Below are 20,115 nucleotides of genomic sequence, written 5' to 3'. Positions count from 1 at the left end.
CTATTTGTGACCCCATGGCCTGTAGCCTACCAGGTTCCTCCATGGATGGACTTCTCGAGGTAAGAATACTGGAGTGTCTTGCCTTTTCTTTCTCCAGGGAATCTTCCTGACCTAGGGATAGAACCTGGGTCTCCTGCATTGCACAGAGGTGTGGCCTCTGGTGATCCCTCTGTCTCTTCTTGCCTGTATATCTCCAGGAAAAAATGTTAAATGTCAAGAAATCTCTTTTGCTGTCTCTTGCTCACTCTCCCTGTCTGCCTCACTTCAAAGAGGGGGAATGAGAGGCAATGGGGAGGGGTGACTTCCACCTGCTGGAAGCCCAGGCAGGGCTGGGCAGTGAGGGACAGGAAACAGATTTCACATGCTGTTCAGCTTCTGACCTGAGGGGGATCATATCCAGGGAGCACAGACGCTTCTGCTCCCTTCTATCCTGCTCCAAGCCCAGGTTCTCTTCTGAGTCAACAGTGGATGGAGGTGATCTGACCAGAAGCAAGCTTCCTAAGAACAGGGAGAAAGCCCTCAGTCAGGAGAGAGGGCCAGTGCTGGGTGGGTGAATTTATAACATCACCTGAAGTGAAAGTCAGAGTGACAGAGGAGAGAGACTGAGGGAATGAGGGGCTAAAGACTGAGACGGAGGAGAAAAATGGGTGCTGTAGCCTCTGTGGTTCTGATACTGCCTTGATGCCTCTTCTTTCTCTGACCTGAGTCATTGAACTTCTCCATGACATGCTTATGTGTAGTCTCCACCTCCTCTTGGCTCCTTTTCTTATCAGTTGCACAATAGTCAGTGCTGGAGGCAAGAGGAAGAAAGAAATGCGGTGTCCACCCCTTCCCCAGCCTGGTTGAATAAGTCGCAAGTCATTGCCTTGACTCCCATGTCCAGACCAAGGCTGTGAGTGTTTGCAAGTGGAGTGTGCCTGTGAGTATGTGGATGCCCGCTTACAGCTTTTTTTTAAAGTGTTGTTGTTATTATTATTGTTTTCTAAAATCTTTCTTTCTTTCTTTCTTCGGCTGTGCTAGGTCTTAGTTGTGGCATGAAGGATCTTCAATCTTAGCTGTAGCATGTGGGATCTAGTTCCCCAACCAGGGATCCAACCAAGGGCCCCTGCACTGCAAGCAGGGGAATGTTACCCACTGGACCATCCGAGAAGTCCCAGAGCACTGCTATATTTAGGAACACTTACCACCTGGCAGGTTCAGTTACTGAATAAGGTAAAATCCCAGCCAAAAATCAGTAGTAGTTTGTGTGGTGATGAGATACTAATAATTGTGTAGAAGATCCTTGTATACTTTATACAATGCTTGGTGGGTTTAGAAAAAGGGGATACCCTTAACCAAATAAAAAAGGTGTATGAGGTCCTGCTGACAGCTTCTCTGATGAAACTCATCAGTGAGAATCGGCTACCCTTTCCAGTATTCTTGCCTGGAGAGTCCCAAGGACAGAGGAGCTTGGCAGACTACAGTCCATAGGGTCGCGAAGAGTCAGACACGACTGAATCAACATAGCACAGCACATATCAGTGAGAATGGGCTCATTAACTCTACAGCCTGTTTCCTTGTTTTAAGGGGAAACCCACCCCTCCAGCTGCTCCCAAAAATGTTCTTTCTCATTTATCCAACCCTCTCCCTGAACTTTATATCTCTCCCTCTTGACTGGCTCTTGACTCACATCTCGTTAAGTCTCTGCCAGGACCCTGACTCTCCAGGACAGGGTCTTCCCTCAGCTTGTGCTTCTCAGATGCCTTCCTCCAAGGACAGCTCTCCTTTTCCCGCCTCCAGCTTCCCTTTCCCACCCAGTCCCTCCTTATCCCGCTCTTCCAAATGCTGATGCATAATCACAGTTCCTTCCAGCCGTCACTTTCTGGACTTCTGGGAGGCATTGGTCCTCTCTGATTAGTCCCTACTGAAAACTCTCGCCTGTCATGACCTCCTCCCATTCTGACCCCTCTTGGGGCATGCTGGCTGCTTCTCAGCCTCTTCTGCCGGCTCCTTTGCCTCTGCTGTGCCCACCAACCTGCTCAGCCCCACACATAGGCATCTTCTGGACTCTGGCCCTGCTCTCCTCTCTCCCCTCTGCAGAGTCCTCTCTGAGTGAATCAGGCTTCCTATCTTTGTGCATTAGTTGCTCAGTCGTGTCAAGTCTTTGCCACCCCATCTACTGTAGCCCGCCAGACTCCTCTGTCCATGGAATTCTCCAGGCAAGAATACTGGAGTGGGTGGTCATTTCTTTCTCTGGGGAATCTTCCCAACCCAGGGATCAAACCTAGTCTCCCATATCACAGGCAGGTTCTTTATCATCTAAGCAATGACTACATTTTGTTGTTTGACACAAATCTCTATTTCTAGCCTAGAGGCTGTTCTCTGGCCCTTGAAACATATAGACCCAGTGGCCTTTTTTCTGGGCATCTATGCTGGGGCTTCCCACAGGCCTCACCTCAAGCTTGTTGGAATCCTCCTTCAACTTGCTGCTCTTCCTGTAGGTCCTTCTGGAGAAGGCCCCTCACCTCCCAAGTCACCCAATGGAGACCTGGCATCCTCGTGTCACCAAAGAGTCTGTATCCTTTCTCACACACCCAGCCAATCAGACACCACGTCCTGCCAACACTCCCGGCCACATTGCTCAGATTCCTCACTTCTTCTCTGTCCTGGAGGTCACTGGCCTCATCTGACCCTTTGCCTCCTGTCGCTGTCCTCGCTTCTGTCTTTGACACACTCGGTGCTCTCTCAGCATAAAGCCACAGCTGTACCCCTGGGGTGCAGATCAGAGTACAGTGACCTGGGCAACCAGAGCGGTTCCACTGGCCTCATGGGGACTCCGGGACAGCAGGCAGGCTCAGGCAGCACGTTCTGGGGCCCAGCCTGGGGACTGGGGATGGCACCTGGCTCCCAGGGATCGAGTCACCTTTGGCACATTCACACAGGTTGCGGGCAAGTTTGTCCAAAGGGAAATAAGACTTACTAGAGGAAGCAGGATGTGTAGCTCCTTTCCCCTGAGTAACTGTCCAACAGAAACACCTTCAAACAGTTGTTTATGGTGTGTGATATGATGATTGTGAAGCCTAGGTTGACACGAATTCAGAGGAAGCAATGTGACAGCAAGACGCTTCTAGAGAAGGTGGGCAGAGGAGCACCTTCTGCTATATCAGTTCCTCCTTAAGGTCAGGCCAAAGCTCTCCCTCCCACTCCCTGATCATTACTGCCTCTCCTCTTGGAAGGAAATCATGACCAACCTAGATAGCATATTAAAAAGCAGAGACATTACTTTGGCAACAAAGGTCCATCTAGTCCAGGCTATGGTTTTTCCAGTAGTCATGTATGGATATGAGAGTTGGACTGTGAAGAAGGCTGAGTGCAGAAGAATTGGTGCTTTTGAACCAAGGTGTTGGAGAAGACACTTGAGAGTTCCTTGGACTGCAAGGCGATCCAACCAGTCCATTCTAAAGGAGATCAGTCCTGGGTGTTCTTTGGAAGGACTGATGCTAAAGCTGAAACTCCAATACTTTGGCCACCTCATGCAAAGAGTTGACTCACTGGAAAAGACTCTGATGCTGGAAGGGATTGGGGGCAGGAGGAGAAGGGGACAACAGAGGATGAGATGGCTGGATGCCATCACCGACTCGATGGACATGCGTTTGGGTGAACTCTGGGAGCTGGTGATGGACAAGGAGGCCTGGTGTGCTGCAATTCATGGGGTCGCAAAGAGTCGGACACCACTGAGCAACTGAACTGAACTGAACTGAGGAGACCTGGGGATCCCCACCAGAGTGGACATTCTTGATCTGTGATTGGTAACACTGGTCGGGACAAAAAGTGTTCCTCTTGACAATGTGTTCTAAGCTGGGAGGAAACACCATCACTTATCCAAGGATCCAGAATGAAGTTCCTGGGCTGGAAAGGCTTGCCATGGGGCCAGGGCCGGGTTTGACCTCAGATTCTGTCCACCCGTTTATTACAAAGTCTACATGAACTATTTCAAACTGAGACAGGCTAGGGCCAGAGACCCTGTACTGGAATGCTTACACTTGGCACCTGGACAGATATCTCCTTGAAAACAGAATACAAACAACCTGTAACAGACTAAAAATATCTGCAAGCACTGGGCAGTCCGGGCAGTTATGAACAATGAGACACAAAAAACACAGAAATGTATTGCTGCTTCTGAGGTGAAAGGAGAAGAGCAGGGTTGGGCATGACCCCTGCACACAGCACCACCAAAGGGGTGGGCAGACCACCTAAGCCAGCCCTCAGTCCGCTCCACGGATCTGTCCCCACTCTTACTCCACTGGAGGAACCAGGCCACAGAGGGCAAGCAAGGAAACCTGTGTTTTGTTCTTGCTCCTTCCTGCTGCAGCTTGAGTACCAGTTAACTCTCATTTGATTTACTTCACCGGCCTCTTTATCAATTCAATTGATGTAAGAGTCCGAGGCCCCAGGTTGGTCACAAAATGACCCGTGTGTGGAATTTCCATATCAAAATAGAGCTGGTTGCAGAAGCAGCTGGTGTCTGGAGAACCTGACCTTTCTGAGGTTGATTTCCCTGGTTTCACATGTACCCAGACTTCTGTCTTTCTGCCATGCCTACTTTGCTTAAGACCCACACACTGCACAAGCCCTCCTGACCTGATCTCTTCTGCTGTCCCACCAACTCCTGTCTCCACCTCACACCCAATGCGCTGACCTTGGCCATTTCCTGCCCTTGTCAAGTGCTTCAAGTACTGATTCTTCAGTTTCTTTGTGCCTTCTGGTCCTTTTGGCTGGGATGTACTGTCTGTTCTCCTCCAGAAAACATACTCTGTCTGCAATGTCAACTAAGGTGACTTCTGGGGAAAGTGGTGTTGAACATGTCCAGGTTGGAAAGGACTTTCCCCCAGTTCACCAGGGAAGCATGTCCCACCTGTGGAACCTCAGTCTCTCCTGGTTCCCACAGTACTTGGCTGTACAGAAGATGGTGTCTCCCCTGCATCACCTGCCTAAAAATGGAGATGACTTTGTTCTCTGCCTCTGCAGCATTATGGAAAAGGGTTTCCTGGGGATGAAGGTTGTGGACAGCGAGGTTAAATTCACAGCCAGGGTATTATGCACCCTGACATCTGGTGTGGTCCATCAGTTCTGCTCAAGGGGTGGGGGGGTCTCTGTAAGCTGCAACTTCCCACCCCCTCCAGCTTCAGAATGGATTCACTCCCCTCAGGCTCTCCTCTAGTGACTCCGGGAGCTCAGGATCTCCAAGATGTTGACCTGGCTCAGCTCTTCAGCCCCCTAGCTCCCTACAGGTGATTCGTGTTCTCAGCATGAATCTCCAGGCTCCTATGCATGCCATTAGGGTTCTGGTTGCTGCATGGGAGCCCTCATCAGAGGGCTTCATGGACTAGAGGAAGGAAGATGGAATCTGGCTGGATAGCTAAACACAGGGGAGTTTTGCTTGCAGCCATGTAGCAAGGAGCAAGGTTCCATCGAGAGAGTGGAAAAAGAGCCCCGGGACACATCACTTCTACCACTTCTTCCCTCCAGCTGTGTCTCGCACACCCATCCCTCCCCCATTTTATTCCCCAACAGGGAAGCTGAGTGTTTGATTTGAAACAGGAGGACAGAGGCTGACACGGGCCACTTAAAATTCAGGTTATAACCTCAGCTGCATCTTCTGAGCCTGGCCTGATCACTGCCCCGCCCCAGCCTCCAACCACTGCCAACCCTCTCTCCTCGGCTGTTTGTCCTTAGTGTACATATAACGCGTTGACCCGAGCACAAGTCAAAGACAGGAACCTACAGACACCGAAGGAGGCACTGTGCACCCAGTTCTGTCGGTCTGTCCATCATGCGTGCTGCACTCCAAATCAAGAGCCTGAAGACAGCCAGAGCTTTAGCGATGTTCATCTTCATTTTTCTGTCCTTGTGGGCTCTTCTGGTGATGTGCAGGGAGGAATGTGGTACTGGGAGTGAGGAGGGCATTGGGAAGCAATGTCATCCCAGTCTGCCTCCCTGCTGCCCCTCCAAATCCCCCAGTGTCCAGCCCTGGACACACCCTGAACAAAGCCAGCTGTTGGCAGACCTGAGTCGAGAAGAGCTGACGACTGTTATGAGCTTCCTGACCCAGAAACTGGGTCCAGGCCTGGTGGATGCACACCAGGCCCAAACCTCAGACAACTGTGTCTTCTTGGTAGAGCTACAGCTGCCCCCCAAGGCTGCAGCCCTGGCCCACCTGGACAGGGGGAGCCCCCCACCTGCCCGGGAGGCACTGGCCATCGTCTTCTTTGGTGGACAACCCCAGCCAATGTGACTGAGCTGGTGGTGGGGCCTCTGCCCCAGCCCTCCTACATGCGGGATGTGACCGTGGAGCGTCATGGGGGCCCCCTGCCACATTACCAACGTCCCTTTCTTACCCGAGAGTACCTGGACATAGACCAGTTGATCTTCGACAGAGAGCTGCCCCAGGCTGCTGGTGTCCTCCACCACTGCTGCTCCTACAAACAAGGAGGAAGGAACCTGGTCATCTTGACTGCAGCTCCCCGCAGCATCCAGTCAGGGCCACATGGTTTGGCCTCTACTACAACATTTCAGGATCTGGGATCTACCTGCACCCTGTGGGGTTGGAGCTGCTGGTAGATCACAAGGCTCTGGACCCAGTGGACCAGTGGACCATCCAGAAGGTGTTCATTCAGGGCCGCTACTATAAGAGTCTGGCCCAGCTGGAGGAGCAGTTTGAGGCTGGCCAGGTGAATGTGGTGGTGATCCCAGACAATGGTACAGTGGGTCCTGGTCCCTGAAGTCCCAGGTGCCTCCGGGTCCAGCTCCCCTTCTACAGTTCCATCCTCAGGGTGCCCGCTTCAGAGTCCAGGGCAGTCAGGTGACCTCCTCATTGTGGACTTTCTCCTTTGGCCATGGAGCTTTCAGTGGTCCTAGGATCTCTTACATTCAATTCCAGGGAGAACGGCTGGCTTATGAGATCAGCCTTCAAGAGGTCCTGGTGTCTATGGTGGGAATACCTCAGTCGCAATGGTGAATGGCTACATGGATCGAGGCTTTGGTATGGGCAAGTTTGCCACGCCGCTGACCCGTGGCGTCAACTGCCCCTATCTGGCCACCTATGTGGACTGGCACTTTCTTCTGGAGTCCCAAGCCCCCAGGACCCTACACAATGCCTTTTGTGTTTGAGCAGAACAAGGGCCTGCCCCTGAGGTGACACCACTCAGATGTGTTTTCTCACTATTTTGGGGGTCTTGTGGAGACTGCTGGTCTTCAGATCTGTGTTGACCTTGTTCAACTATGACTATGTTTTGGATGTGATCTTTCACCCCAGTGGGGCCATTCAAGTCAAATTCCATGCCATGGGCTTCATCAGCTCAGTGTTCCACTTTGGTGCTGCCAGAAGATATGGAAACCAGGTTCGGGAGAACACACTGGGCACCGTCCACACCCACAGTGCCCACTACAAGGTGGATTTGGATGTGGGAGGTAAGACACCCTGGGGGAGGCAAGGATTGCAGTAGAGGGCCTGAAAGATTGGGGACATCTTTGGGTGAGAGGTGGGAAGCAAGGGACACACTCAGTCTGGCCTTGTCTTTGGCTCCTACTCTGAAACCAGGAGCAGGCAGGCTCCAGAGGGGGCAGGGCAGCTGCCTGACCAGCTCTTGCTCCTCCCTTCTCCTCCGAGAGGGGAAACCTGAGGTCCATGGGCTCAGGTCCCTTCCATGATGATCAGGAAGCAGGACAGGGACGGTGACCATGGACCCCTGACCAGAGCATCTCTAGGTACCAGCTGGCCATGACCCAGAGGAAGGAGACAGAGCCCAGCAGCTCCAGCATCTTCAATCAGAATGACCCTTGGACTCCCACCGTGGACTTTACTGACTTCATCAACAATGAGACCATTGCTGGAAAGGTCAGCTGACTGTGGGAGATGAGGGAGTTGTGGGGGACACAGAGATCAGCCCCACCTTCCCTTGGTGGGGGGCCTGAAAGCCCGTGATCAGCTGAAGGGCTGAGCTGACTCCTGCTTCTGTGCTTTTGTGGATTTGGTCCTTACCTGTGGAGGGAAACTTCCTAAGCTGGGAGTTCATCTGCAGACCCTGGCTGAGGCTCCAGCCTTTTTTCATGAGGCAGCAGCAGTTTCTGTCTCAGCTCTGTGGACTGAGTCCTTTAAGGGCCCCAGGATTGAGAAGGGCTGGAATGACCAGGGAAGACCACATCTCTTATATCTAAAACTTCTCTGCTTCTGTCTTCACCACTACAGGATTAATTTATTTTTATTTTTTTAATTTATTTTATTTTAGATTTTATTTTAGTATTTTTTAATTTATTTTAATTGGAGGCTAATTACAATATTGTAGTGGTTTTGCCATACATTGATATGGATCAGCCATCGGTGTACATGTGTTTCCCATCCTGAACCCCCCTACCAGCTCCCTCCCCAGCCCATCCCTCTGGGTCATCCCAGTGCACCAGCCCTGAGCACCCTGTCTCATGCATTGAACCTGGACTGGTGATCTGTTTCACATATGATAATATACATGTTTCAGTGCTATTCTCTCAAATCATCCCACCTTCGCCTTCTCCCACAGAGTCCAAAAGACTGTTCTTTACATCTGTGTCTCTTTTGCTGTCTTGTATACAGGGTTATTGTTACCATCATTCTAAATTCCATATATATTTGTTAGTACACTGTATTGGTGTTTTTCTTTCTGGCTTACTTCACTCTGTATAATAGGCTCCAGTTTCATCCACCTCATTAGAACTGATTCAAATGTATTCTTTTTAATAGCTGAGTAATATTCCATTGTGTATATGTACCACAGCTTTCTTTTCCACTCATCTGCCGATGGACATCTAGGTTGCTTCTGTGTCCTGGCTATTTAAACAGTGCTGCGATGAACATTGGGGTACACGTGTCTCTTTCAATTCTGATTTCCTAGGTGTGTATGCTCAGTAATGGGATTGCTGGGTCATATGGCAGTTCTATTTCTAGTTTTTTAAGGAATCTCCACACTGTTCTCCATAGTGGCTGTACTAGTTTGCATTCCCACCAACAGTGTAAGAGGGTTCCCTTTTCTCCACACCCCCTCCAGTATTTATTGTTAGTAGACTTTTGGATCAGAGAAGGCAATGGCACCCCACTCCAGTACTCTTGCCTGGAGAATCCCATGGATGGAGGAGCCTGGTAGGCTGCAGTCCATGGGGTCGCTAAGAGTCGGACACGACTGAGCGACTTCACTTTCACTTTTCACTTTCATTCATTGGAGAAGGAAATGGCAACCCACTCCAGTGTTCTTGCCTGGAGAATCCCGGGGACCGGGGAGCCTGGTAGGCTACCGTCTATGGGGTCACACAGAGTCGGACACGACTGAAGTGACTTAGCATAGCATAGCATAGACTTTTGGATAGCAGCTATTCTGATTGGTATGAGATGGTATAAAGGATTAATTTCTAAATGTCAGCCTTTTCTGTCACCCACAACATGATCTTCCCTCCTCCATTCACCTCCTCTCAGTTACAGTTTGGGAACTATCGCAGAGTCAGGAGAGGTGTTGAAGTAGCCTGTGGGTGTCATCATTTCTCTTGGGATGGGTAGGCTGATGGCGATGTAATGGGAAATGTCAGAGATGGCAGTTGCAGGCTGGGATAGTGGAGGCTGGTGTTGCTCCTAATGTGAAGTTCATCCTTTATGCTGTGACTTCTGGGCTACTATGAAAATGTGTCTAAAACTTAAAACCCTCTTGAGTGATGGTGAGCTCCCAAAGTGAATCCTGTGGGAGGCAGAGGTGTCCTTAGCAGCGCCATGCCTCATGACCCTCTTTCTTGCCCCACTAGGACTTGGTGGCCTGGGTGACAGCTGGTTTCCTGCACATCCCACATGCAGAGGACATTCCCAACACGGTGACAGTGGGGAACAGTGTGGGCTTCTTTCTGCGACCCTACAACTTCTTTGACGAGGACCCTTCCATCAATTCTGCTGACTCCATCTACTGCTGAGAAGACCAGGATGCTGGGTCCTGTGAGGTCAACTCCCTGGCTTGCCTGCCCCAGGTTGCTGCCCGTGCCCCTGGCCTCCCTGCCTTCTCCCATGGGGACTTCTCCTCCTAGGTGTTCCTTGGAATGGGGAATATGGCTGGGGCCCCAGGGCCAGGGAATGTGGGGGAGAAGAAGGGCTGGGAGCTGGGGAGTCTGTGCCCTCTTCTCTCTTTTCACCCTCCAGGGTCCTTTCTCTCCCTTGCTTCCCTCCCTGCTGGGAGTATCCTGAGCCTGTGCTGCAAGAGACAGGGCTGTCTCAGCCCTGTGGACCCCAACCTGCTGGGTTCCTGTCGCAGAGAGGAGAGGAATGGCCAGTGAGGAGCCTGGAATGATTATTAAACGCTTCCAATCGCTTCCTGGTTTTTATGTGTTTTGCTTTTTTATCCTTTTGTTTTTGGTTTTCTGTGCTCTCATAGGTTTTTAGGCCATGCCAAGGTCTCTCCTGAGACTCCCCAGTCCTCACGTGGGAGAGGAGGATGCGGGCTTTCTAAGGGGATGGCCGCCGACAGGATTCCTGCCAGGACTGTGAATCCAGGAGTCCAGTTGGAAGGGGCTCTTTGGCCCTTGTTTCCTCTCATCCTGGTCCTCCTTCTTCTCTTCCTTCTTGCCTTGCCTTCTCCTGTTCTTACCTGTTCTTCTATCTTGGTATTTACCTCCTGGCCCTCAGCGGATATTCCTCAGCTCTCATTTTTCTTTTTTTTTAATCTAACACCTGGGATTTTAAGTTTTATTCAACTTTAATTAAACAGCCAAATATGCTGGAGGGTATTGTACTGAACACAGGGGTTAGTGGTGGACTCCAGAGGAGAAATCACTCCAGGGTGAGACTGGTTGGCCTTGCCCACAGTTGGCTCTAACAGCTGTCTTCTCCCCCGACAATGCACGCACACACACACACACACACACACCCTGACAGACATACACACACTCACAGTGAGCCTTTTCCGGGGGGAGGAACTCTCCTTGGATCTACTCCCACCCAGCCTGCTCTTGAAGGGGTGGGGGAAGCAGAGGGCATCACCACAGACCCAGTGGAGAGGGTAACTGCTGCTGCTAAGTCACTTCAGTCGTGTCCAACTCTGTGTGACCCCATAGACGGCAGCCCACCAGGCTCCCCTGTCCCTGGGATTCTCCAGGCAAGAACAGTGGAGTGGGTTGCCATTTCCTTCTCCATTGCATGAAAGTGAAAAGTGAAAGTGAAGTCACTCAGTCGTGTTGGACTCTTAGCGACCCCATGGACTGCAGCCCACCGGGCTCCTCCATCCATGGGATTTTCCAGGCAAGAGTACTGGAGTGGGGTGCCACTGCCTTCTCTATCAGCTCTCATTTTTCAACTCTGGTCTCCTCTCCTGACTCTAGGCCTGTGAAAGTCTGAAAATGCAAGGGACATCTAGCTGAGAGGACAGTCCCCATCTGTGTCCAGTGTCTGAAGGCTGCCCCTTCCCCAGTCCTGGGGCAATGTGTTTGTATGCCCTGTCTTGCATCCTCTTGCAGGAGTGGTCATGGAGACAGCAGCAGCTCTAGGGAGCACTTGAGGTGGCTTTGTGGGCGCAGCGGTAATGAGGAGTGGTCATTTGTGCCAGGTCTCTGTGTGACCTGTGGCCTCTGCACACTGCAGGAGCCAGTGGGGGAGGTTGGGTGGGCACCTAGGGAGCGAGGCAAGAAGACCTGTCACGGGGCCAGGGGTTGTCCAATCACGTGTGATCATGCAAAGGAGCCAGGGCGTCTGGGGGTGGAGCCTCCCCCACAGGCTGTCCCTCTGGAGATGTGGATGGAATAGGTCTGGATCCAGGGTCTCTCTACAAATATCCAGAGATTGGAGATAGTAGAACTGTCTTTCCTAGAAGATTCATTAAATAAATTCGAATACAGTTTTACAAAGCAATATTACATAGCTATAAAACCAATCATATTTCTTTCTAGAAACCAATCTTCTAAAGAGCAAGGCAAGGTACAGAAGTGTGTATAGGGCATCACCTTTTGTGTTTTAAAGGAAAGATCATATAAATACATATTTTCATATCTTATAGATGCATATTCAGAAGACATGGGTAACAAGGGTTGCCTCTGGAGGGCATCCAGGTGGAAGGGACTCAGGAGGGGGGACTTAGTATAAACCCTTTTAAAAGCTTTGAACCATATGACTGTATTATCTATTCATTTATTATTATTCAAATAATAAATGGTCCCATACAAGACCTGACCAAAATCATTGCAGATGGTGACTGCAGCCATGAAATTAAAAGATGCTTACTCCTTGGAAGGAAAGTTATGACCAACCTAGATAGCATATTCAAAAGCAGAGACATTACTTTGCCAACAAAGGTTCGTCTAGTCAAGGCTATGGGTTTTCCAGTAGTCATGTATGGATGTGAGAGTTGGACTGTGAAGAAGGCTGAGACCCGAAGAATTGATGCTTTTGAACTGTGGTGTTGGAGAAGACTCTTTCGAGTCCCTTGGACTGCAAAGAGATCCAACCAGTCCATTCTGAAGGAGATCAGCCCTGGGATTTCTTTGGAAGGAATGATGCTAAAGCTGAAACTCCAGTACTTTGGCCACCTCATGCAAAGAGTGGACTCAATGGAAAAGACTCTGATGCTGGGAAGGATTGGGGGCAAGAGGAGAAGGGGACAACAAAGGATGAGATGGCTGGATGGCATCACTGACTCGATGGACGTGAGTCTGAGTGAACTCCGGGAGTTGGTGATGGACAGGGAGGCCTGGTGTGCTGCGGTTCATGGGGTCGCAAAGAGTCGGACACGACTGAGCGACTGATTTTATCTGATCATTCTTTAAACTATAAATAAGTTGTCTTTTCGGATAGGGTGGAATGGGAGAGGATAAACTGTGTTGAGAGATGAGCCCAGGGACTCAATTTTCTCAAATATTTGAGACTCAGAGAAATAGGTGTGGTCTCAGGTGACCCCATGCTCTGGTTTTTCCAGTAGTCATGTATGGATGTGAGAGATGGACTATAAAGAAAGCTGAGCGCCGAAGAATTGATGCTTTTGAACTGTGGTGTTGGAGAAGACTCTTGAGAGTCCCTTGGACTGCAAGGAGATCCAACCAGTCCATCCTAAAGGAGATCAGTCCTGGATGTTCATTGGAAGGACTGATGTTGAAGCTGGAACTCCAATACTTTGGCCACCTGATGTGAAGAGCTGACTCATTTGAAAAGACCCTGATGCTGGGAAAGATTGAGGGCAGGAGGAGAAGGGGACAACAGAGGATGAGATGGTTGGATGGCATCACCGACTCAATGGACACAGGTTTGGGTAAACCCCGGGAGTTGGTGATGGACAGAGAGGCCTGGCGTACTGCGGTTTATGGGTTCGTGAAGAGTCGGACATGACTGAGTGACTGAACTGAACTGAACTGACTGACTGACTGATGACCTCTGCCTCTTCTTGTCTGTTGGTCTCCAAGGGAAATGTTAAACTTCAGTCAGTCTCTCTATGACTGTCTATGGCTCACTCTCCCTGTCTGTCTCTCTTCAAGGAGGGGGAATGAGAAGCAATGGGAAGGGGTGGCTTCCACCTGCTGGAAGCCCAGGCAGGGCTGGGAGGTGAAGGACAGGAAACAGATTTTAGATGCTGTTCAGTTTCTGACCTGAGGGAGTCACATCCAGGGAGCTCACACACACAGAAGCTTCTGCTCCTTTCTGCATTGCTCCAAACCCAGGTTCCCTGCTGGGCCAACAGTAGATGGAGATGAATCAGTGAGCTGCAGAGAAGCTAGGTTTCAAAGAACAGGGAGAAAGACCTCAGTCAGGAGAGAGCATGGCAGGTGGATGAATTTATAACACGACCCAAGGTGGAGGCCAGAGTGGCAGAGGACAGCGACTGAGGAGAAGGAGAGGTTAAAGACTGAGAAAGAGGAGAAAAATGAGTGTTGTGGTCACCATGGTTCTGATACTGACCTAATGCCTTTTCTGTCTCTGACCTGAGTCATTGAACTTCTCCATAAGATTTTTATGCTATTGTGTCTACCTCCTCCTGCCCCCTTTTTATGGTCAGTTGCATGAGAGCCAGTGCTGGAGGCAAAGGAATAAAGGAATTTTTTCTTCTGGAATAAAGGAATGTGATGTCAAACCCTCCCCTACCCGGGCAGAATAACTTGCAAGTCATTGCCTTGAAACCATGTCCAGACCAAGGCAGTGAGTGTTTACAAGTGGTGAGTGTGCGTGTGAGTGTGTCCGGATGGTCACTCACAGCTTTGATGTGGAACAGGGACTGTGGTTGTGTCTCTCTACAGCTGGTCTAGGGATGACACCCCTGTCCCAGGCCTCAGTGGACATGTAGACTGTGAGCTTTTCAGCCCACTGAGGTCGGAGGCCTGCAAGGTGGACCTCCAGCTGGCCACCCCACCCACTCTCTCATCAAAACCTGAAGCTGGCTGGATTCTTAGCCTCAGATTCAGTGTCAAGCCAAAGAAGGGAAGAGTAACGCAGGATGTCAGGTTCTGAAAGAACTCCTGTCCACAAGGGCACAAATTTTGGACTTGGGCCCATTGCCCTTGAGGAACTGAACTAGGGGACACCCAAGATGTCCTTACAGGAGGGCGATAACTGGGATTCCAGGAATGGAGACACAGGCAAACTGTGAGCAGCAGAAGCCGCGCCCTCCGGCCTTGGCTCTCGTCCTGCAGCCCCTAGGCAGGGCTCCCTCTGCAAGTGCAGGATAGGATTCCCACACGCGTTCGACAAAGACTTCCCCAGTGCCTCCTGCATGCCAGGCACCTTGGGAGGCACCAGGGTACATTATGGAGTAAGACACAAGGTCGCCCCCAGGGGTGACAGTCGCAAGTCAAGAATCAATTACATCAGGGACTTTTTCAGGGAGGTGGGAGGAGGAAAAAGCAGGGGCTCCTAACCTGGACTTAGGGACTGGAGAAGGCTTCCTGAGGCACGAGATGTCTAAGCTGATGGATAGAGCTGGCCATAGGAGAAGAAAGTGAGTAGTGACAAGTTTCCAGGAAGAGAGAACAACATGTTCAAAGGCCAGGAAGTGACAAGGTAACACTATCCAAGTCCCCAGGTTCACTGACGGTTGTGCGGGCTGAGAGCAGAGCCTGGAGGGACAAGCAGGGGCAGAGAAGGCAGGTGCTTGCAATCCATGGTTCCCCTAAGGGAAATGGGGAGCCGTGGAAGGATTCTAAGCAAGGGAGTGCCAGGGTGAGAGTTTCCTTTGCCCCTCCTGCAGTGGGGGCCCAGCATGTGAACCACTGGACCACCAGGGAAGTCCCAGAGCATCACTGTATTTAATGAACACTTAACACTTGGGAAAGTCAGTTGCTGATTAAAGTAAAATCCTTCCCCAAAATAGTTCCCTTGGTCCTTTGTGCAATGATGGGATAATTGCTTAGATGATCCTTGTAAACTTTATACAGAGCATGGTGGGATGGGAGAAAATTAAACCCCTAAGGAAAAAAAAGGTTTCTTGGCTCTCCCTGACAGTTTCTTTGACTGGATTTGACACTGAAAATGGGTTCATTATTTCTACAGACTCTTTACCTGGTTTAAGGGAAACCCACCCCTACTGGCCCCCTCCAGAAGGGGGTCCTCTTGCTAAGTCGAGTCTAGCACACTGCCTCTCCTGGGGACTGTCTTCCCTGGGTCTGTTCCTTCCAGGCACCATCCTCCAAGGAGAGCTCTCCCTTTCCAGGGTCAGCTTCCCTTCCCCCTGAGTCCCTCCTCATCCCATTCCCCTCGCTCTGGTGATGCAGAAGCCACAGGCCCTTCCAGCTGCTACTTCTGGACCTCTGGGTGGCATTGGTCCCCTCTGACTAGTCCCTACGGAAAACTCTTGCCTGTTGTGACCTCCTCACATTCTGACCCCTCCGAGGGCATGCTGGCTGCTTCTCTGGCTCCTGTGCTGGCTCCTTTGCTTCTGTTCTGCCAACCAGCCTGCTCAGCCCCACACCTGGGTGTTTTCTGGCCTTTGGCCCCGGCCCTCCTCTCTCCCCTCTGCACAGTCCTCCCTGGGTGATCGCAGCCTCTCCAATCTTTAATGATTACTACTTGTTGTTCAACCTAAATCTCAATTTCCAGCGTAGAAGCTGTTCTCCCATCCCTGGAAACCCATAGAGACAATGGTCCTTTTTCTGGGCATCTGTGCTGGGGCTTCCTAGGAGCACCTCAACCTCAAACTTATTGGTTTCCCCCTTAACATTGCTGTTCTTCTTGTAGGTCCTTCTGATGAGAAAAGCCCCTCACCAACTCAAGTCACTCGTTAGAGGAAATTCCTTGGTGATCCAGAGGTTAGAGCTCCTCCCTTCCACTGCAGCGGTCACGGGGTCCAGCATGGTTGGGGAATTAGGATCCTACAACGTGCACTGTGGGATTAAAAAGAAAAGAGTCCATAAATTACCAAGTCACTGAATGGAAACTTTGTCTTTGTGTCACCTAAGTCACTGTGCTCCTTCCCACATACCCACCCAACCAATCAGACACTGAGTCCTGTCAACTCTACCCACCACATTGCTCAGACCCTCCCTTCCTCTTGTCCTCTAGGTCACTGGCTTCAGTCTGGCCCTTTGCCTCCCATCTGGTGTCATGGTCTCTGTACCAATCCAAGCCCTGCTTGGAACCACAGTCAGAGCCATGTCCCCAGATTGCAGATCAGAGGGAGTGCAGTGACCTGCGTATCCTTCCACTGCTGGACTGGGCCTCCGAGCAGAAGCTCAGCTCAGGCACTGCCATCTGGGACCCAGATCTGGGAGCTGGAGATGGGCTCTGGGTCCCAGGAATTAACTCAACTTGAGCATATTCACAGAGGCTGGGGCAAACTTTGTCCAAAGGGAAATAAGACCTAGTGAGGGGAACAGGACGTGTGGTCCTGTCTCCTGAGTAATTCTCCAAATGAGATTCCTTTTTTGGTTTAGGCTGGCTGACACGATGATTGCGATGCCTACAATGAAAGGACATCAGAGGAAGCTATGTGTCAGCAGGACACTTAGAGGAGGTGGGCAGGGGGCACCTTCTTCTATATCAGTTCCTCCAGCAGGTCAGGCAGAATCTCTCCCTCCCGCTCCCTGAGCATTACCCACCTTCCCTAGGAGACCTAGGATACCCCAGCAGAGTGGCTGTTCTTGACCTGTGCTTGGTCACACTGGTTGGGACTACTTTTACCAAGCACAGGGAAAGCATTATCCATCCTCTTGATGATGTGTTCTTACCCAGGAGAAGAGGCCATCACTTACAACAGGATCCAGAATGAAGTTCTTGGCCTGGAGAGGCTGGCCTTGTGGCCAGGGATGGATATGCCCTTAGATTCTGCTCCTCTTAGTACAAAGTCCGCATGAACCGTTTCGATTTCAGAGACTGGGGCTGAAGACCCTTGACTGGGGTGCTTGCACTGGCGCATGGACAAATGTCTCCTCAGGCAGCAGAATACAGGGAAACTGTAAGGCGTTAAACATACCGGCATGGACCAGCAGTTGGGGCGATCATGAACCATAAGATACAAGGAGAGCACAGGTGTACTGCCACTTCTGAGCTGCCAAAAGCAAAAGCAGTGTATTGGGCACTCTCTCTGCATACAGGACCACGAGCAGTTGGGCGGACCACCTAAGCCAGCCCTGGGGCCCACTCTGCGGATCTGCCCCCACTCTTACTCCACTGAAGGAACCAGTCCACAGAGGGCAAGCTGGGAACCTGTGTTTTGTTCTTGCGCCTTCCTGCAGCAGCTTGAGTACCAGTAAGGCCCTGCCTCAATTCCTCCTCTGGCCTCTTATCAATTCTACTGATGGAAGTGTCCTAGGACGCAGCTTGGTAACAAAATGACCTGTATGTGGAATTTGCTTATCAAAATAGAGCTGGTTGCAGAAGCAGCTGGTATCTGGAGAACCTGACCTTTGTGGGGTTGATTTCCCTGGTTTCACATGTTCCCAGATTTCTGTCTTTCTGCAATGCCTACTTTCCTTAAGACCCACATACTGCACAAGCCTTCCTGACCTGATCTCTTTTGCTGTCCCACCGACTCCTGTCTCCACCTCACACCCAATATGCTGACCTTGGCCATTTCTGACCCATGCCCAGGCTGTTTCAAGTTCTGTACCTTTGCACGTTCTGATCCTTTTGGCTGGAATGTACTGTCCATTCTCCTCCAGGCAAACTACAAGGTCATCTAAGGTGCCTTTCGGGGGAAGTGGTCTTGGAGGTGTGCAGGTTGGAAAGGATTCTCCCCCAGGTCACCAGGGAAGCATGTCCCATCTCTGGAACCCTCAGTTTCTCTGGTCCTGTCAGGACTGACTGCACAGAAGATGGTGTCTCCGGCACATCACCTGCCTGAGAATGGAGGTAGCTTTGCTCTCTTCCTCTGCAGTATTCTGGAAAAGGGTTTCCTGGGGATGAGGGTTGTGGACAGCGAGGTTAAGTCCACAGCCAGGGTTCCAGGCACCCTGACCTGTGATCGTCCATCAGTCCTGCTCCTGGGGTAAGGAGGGGGTCTTTCTTACACTGACTGCTCCCCCCACTGCCTGCTCCCCTCCAGTGACTCAGGGAGCTCAGGGCCTCCACGATGTGGAACTGGCTCAGCCCTCAGTTCCCCAGCTCCCTATAGGTGCTTTGTGTTCTCAGCATGACTCTGCAGGCTCCTGTGGGTGCCTGTAGGATTCTGGTGATGGGGGAGCAGAGGACATGATGAGGGCTTCCCAGTCTAGAGCAAGGAAGGAGCGAATCCTGCTGGAGGGTTGTGCTCAGGTGTGTTTTGCTTACAGCCAGGTAGCCAGGAGAAAGTTTGGGCCTGGAGCAGGAAGGAAGAGCCCAAGGACAGTCCCTTTCTGTCCCTGTCACATCTTTCTCTTCTGTCTCCAGCTGTGTACTCAAACCCAGCCCTCCCCCACTTTGTGTCCCAACCTTGAACCTGAGTGTTTGATTTGGAACAAAAAGACAGAGGCTGACATTGGCCACTTAAAATTCAGATTCCTACCTTAGCCCCATTTCCCTAACTGAGTTAACCACTGCCCCCATCCCACCCTCCACTCCCTGCCAACCCTCTGCCCTTGGCTGCTTGTCTTGAATGTACCCTTCATGCCATCGCCCAGAAGACCCACCCAGAGCCAGGAACTTCGAGACACTAAGGAGGCATCGTTCACCCAGTTCTGTCTGTCCATGTGTCTATCTTGCATGCTGCGTTCTGATTCAAGAGCCTGAAGAGTCAGGAGTTTTAGCGATGTTCATCTTCATTTTTCTGTCCTTGTGGACTCTTCTGGTGATGGGCAGGGAGGAAGGTGGTTCTGGGAGTGAGGAGGGAGTTGGGAAGCAATGTCATCCCAGCCTGCCTCCCCGCTGCCCCTCCGCATCCCCCAGTGTCCAGCCCTGGGCACACCCTGACCACAGCCAGCTGTTTGCAGACCTGAGCCGAGAAGAGCTGATGGCTGTGATGAGCTTCCTGACCAGAAGCTGGGGCCAGACCTGGTGGATGCAGCCCAGGCCCGACCCTCAGACAACTGTGTCTTCTCAGTAGAGCTGCAGCTGCCCCCCAAGGCTGCAGCCCTGGCCCACCTGGACAGGGGGAGCCCCCCACCTGCCCGGGAGGCACTGGCCATCGTCTTCTTTGGCGGACAACCCCAGCCCAATGTGACTGAGCTGGTGGTGGGGCCACTGCCCCAGCCCTCCTACATGCGGGATGTGACCGTGGAGCGTCATGGCGGCCCCCTGCCGTATCACCGACGCCCCGTGCTTCTCCGAGAGTACCTGGACATAGACCAGATGATCTTCAACAGAGAGCTGCCCCAGGCTGCTGGTGCCCTGCACCACTGCTGCTCCTGTGACCAACGAGGATAGAAACTGTTGACCATGAACTCAGCTCCCCATGGTGTGCAGTCATGGGACAGGGCCACCTGGTTTGGCCTCTACTATAACATCACAAAAGGTGGCTATTACCTGCACCTTGTGTGGCTGGCGCTGCACGTAGACCACAGGGCTCTGGACCCTGCCAGGTGGACCACCCAGAAGGTGTTCTTTCAAGGTCACTACTATGAGAGTCTGACCCAGCTGGAGGAGCAGTTTGAGACTGGCCGGGTGAATGTGGTGGTGATCCCAGACAATGGCACAGGTGGGTCCTGGTCCCTGAAGTCCCAGGTGCCCCTGGGTCCAACTCCCCCTCTGCA

The 20,115-nt window shown here is 51.5% G+C and overlaps 2 pseudogenes; both read left to right on the top strand.

Moving 5' to 3' along the window:
- Positions 1-4: 4 nt before the first annotated feature.
- Positions 5-17,548, top strand: LOC123332589 (annotated as a pseudogene).
- Positions 17,549-17,720: 172 nt separating this feature from the next.
- LOC102403656 overlaps positions 17,721-20,115 on the top strand; it is a 29,111-nt pseudogene continuing 26,716 nt past the window's right edge.

Source organism: Bubalus bubalis, chromosome 3 (genome assembly GCF_019923935.1).
Source record: "Bubalus bubalis isolate 160015118507 breed Murrah chromosome 3, NDDB_SH_1, whole genome shotgun sequence".
Lineage (NCBI taxonomy): Eukaryota > Metazoa > Chordata > Mammalia > Artiodactyla > Bovidae > Bubalus > Bubalus bubalis.
This window is presented reverse-complemented; position numbering and strand designations above follow the sequence as displayed.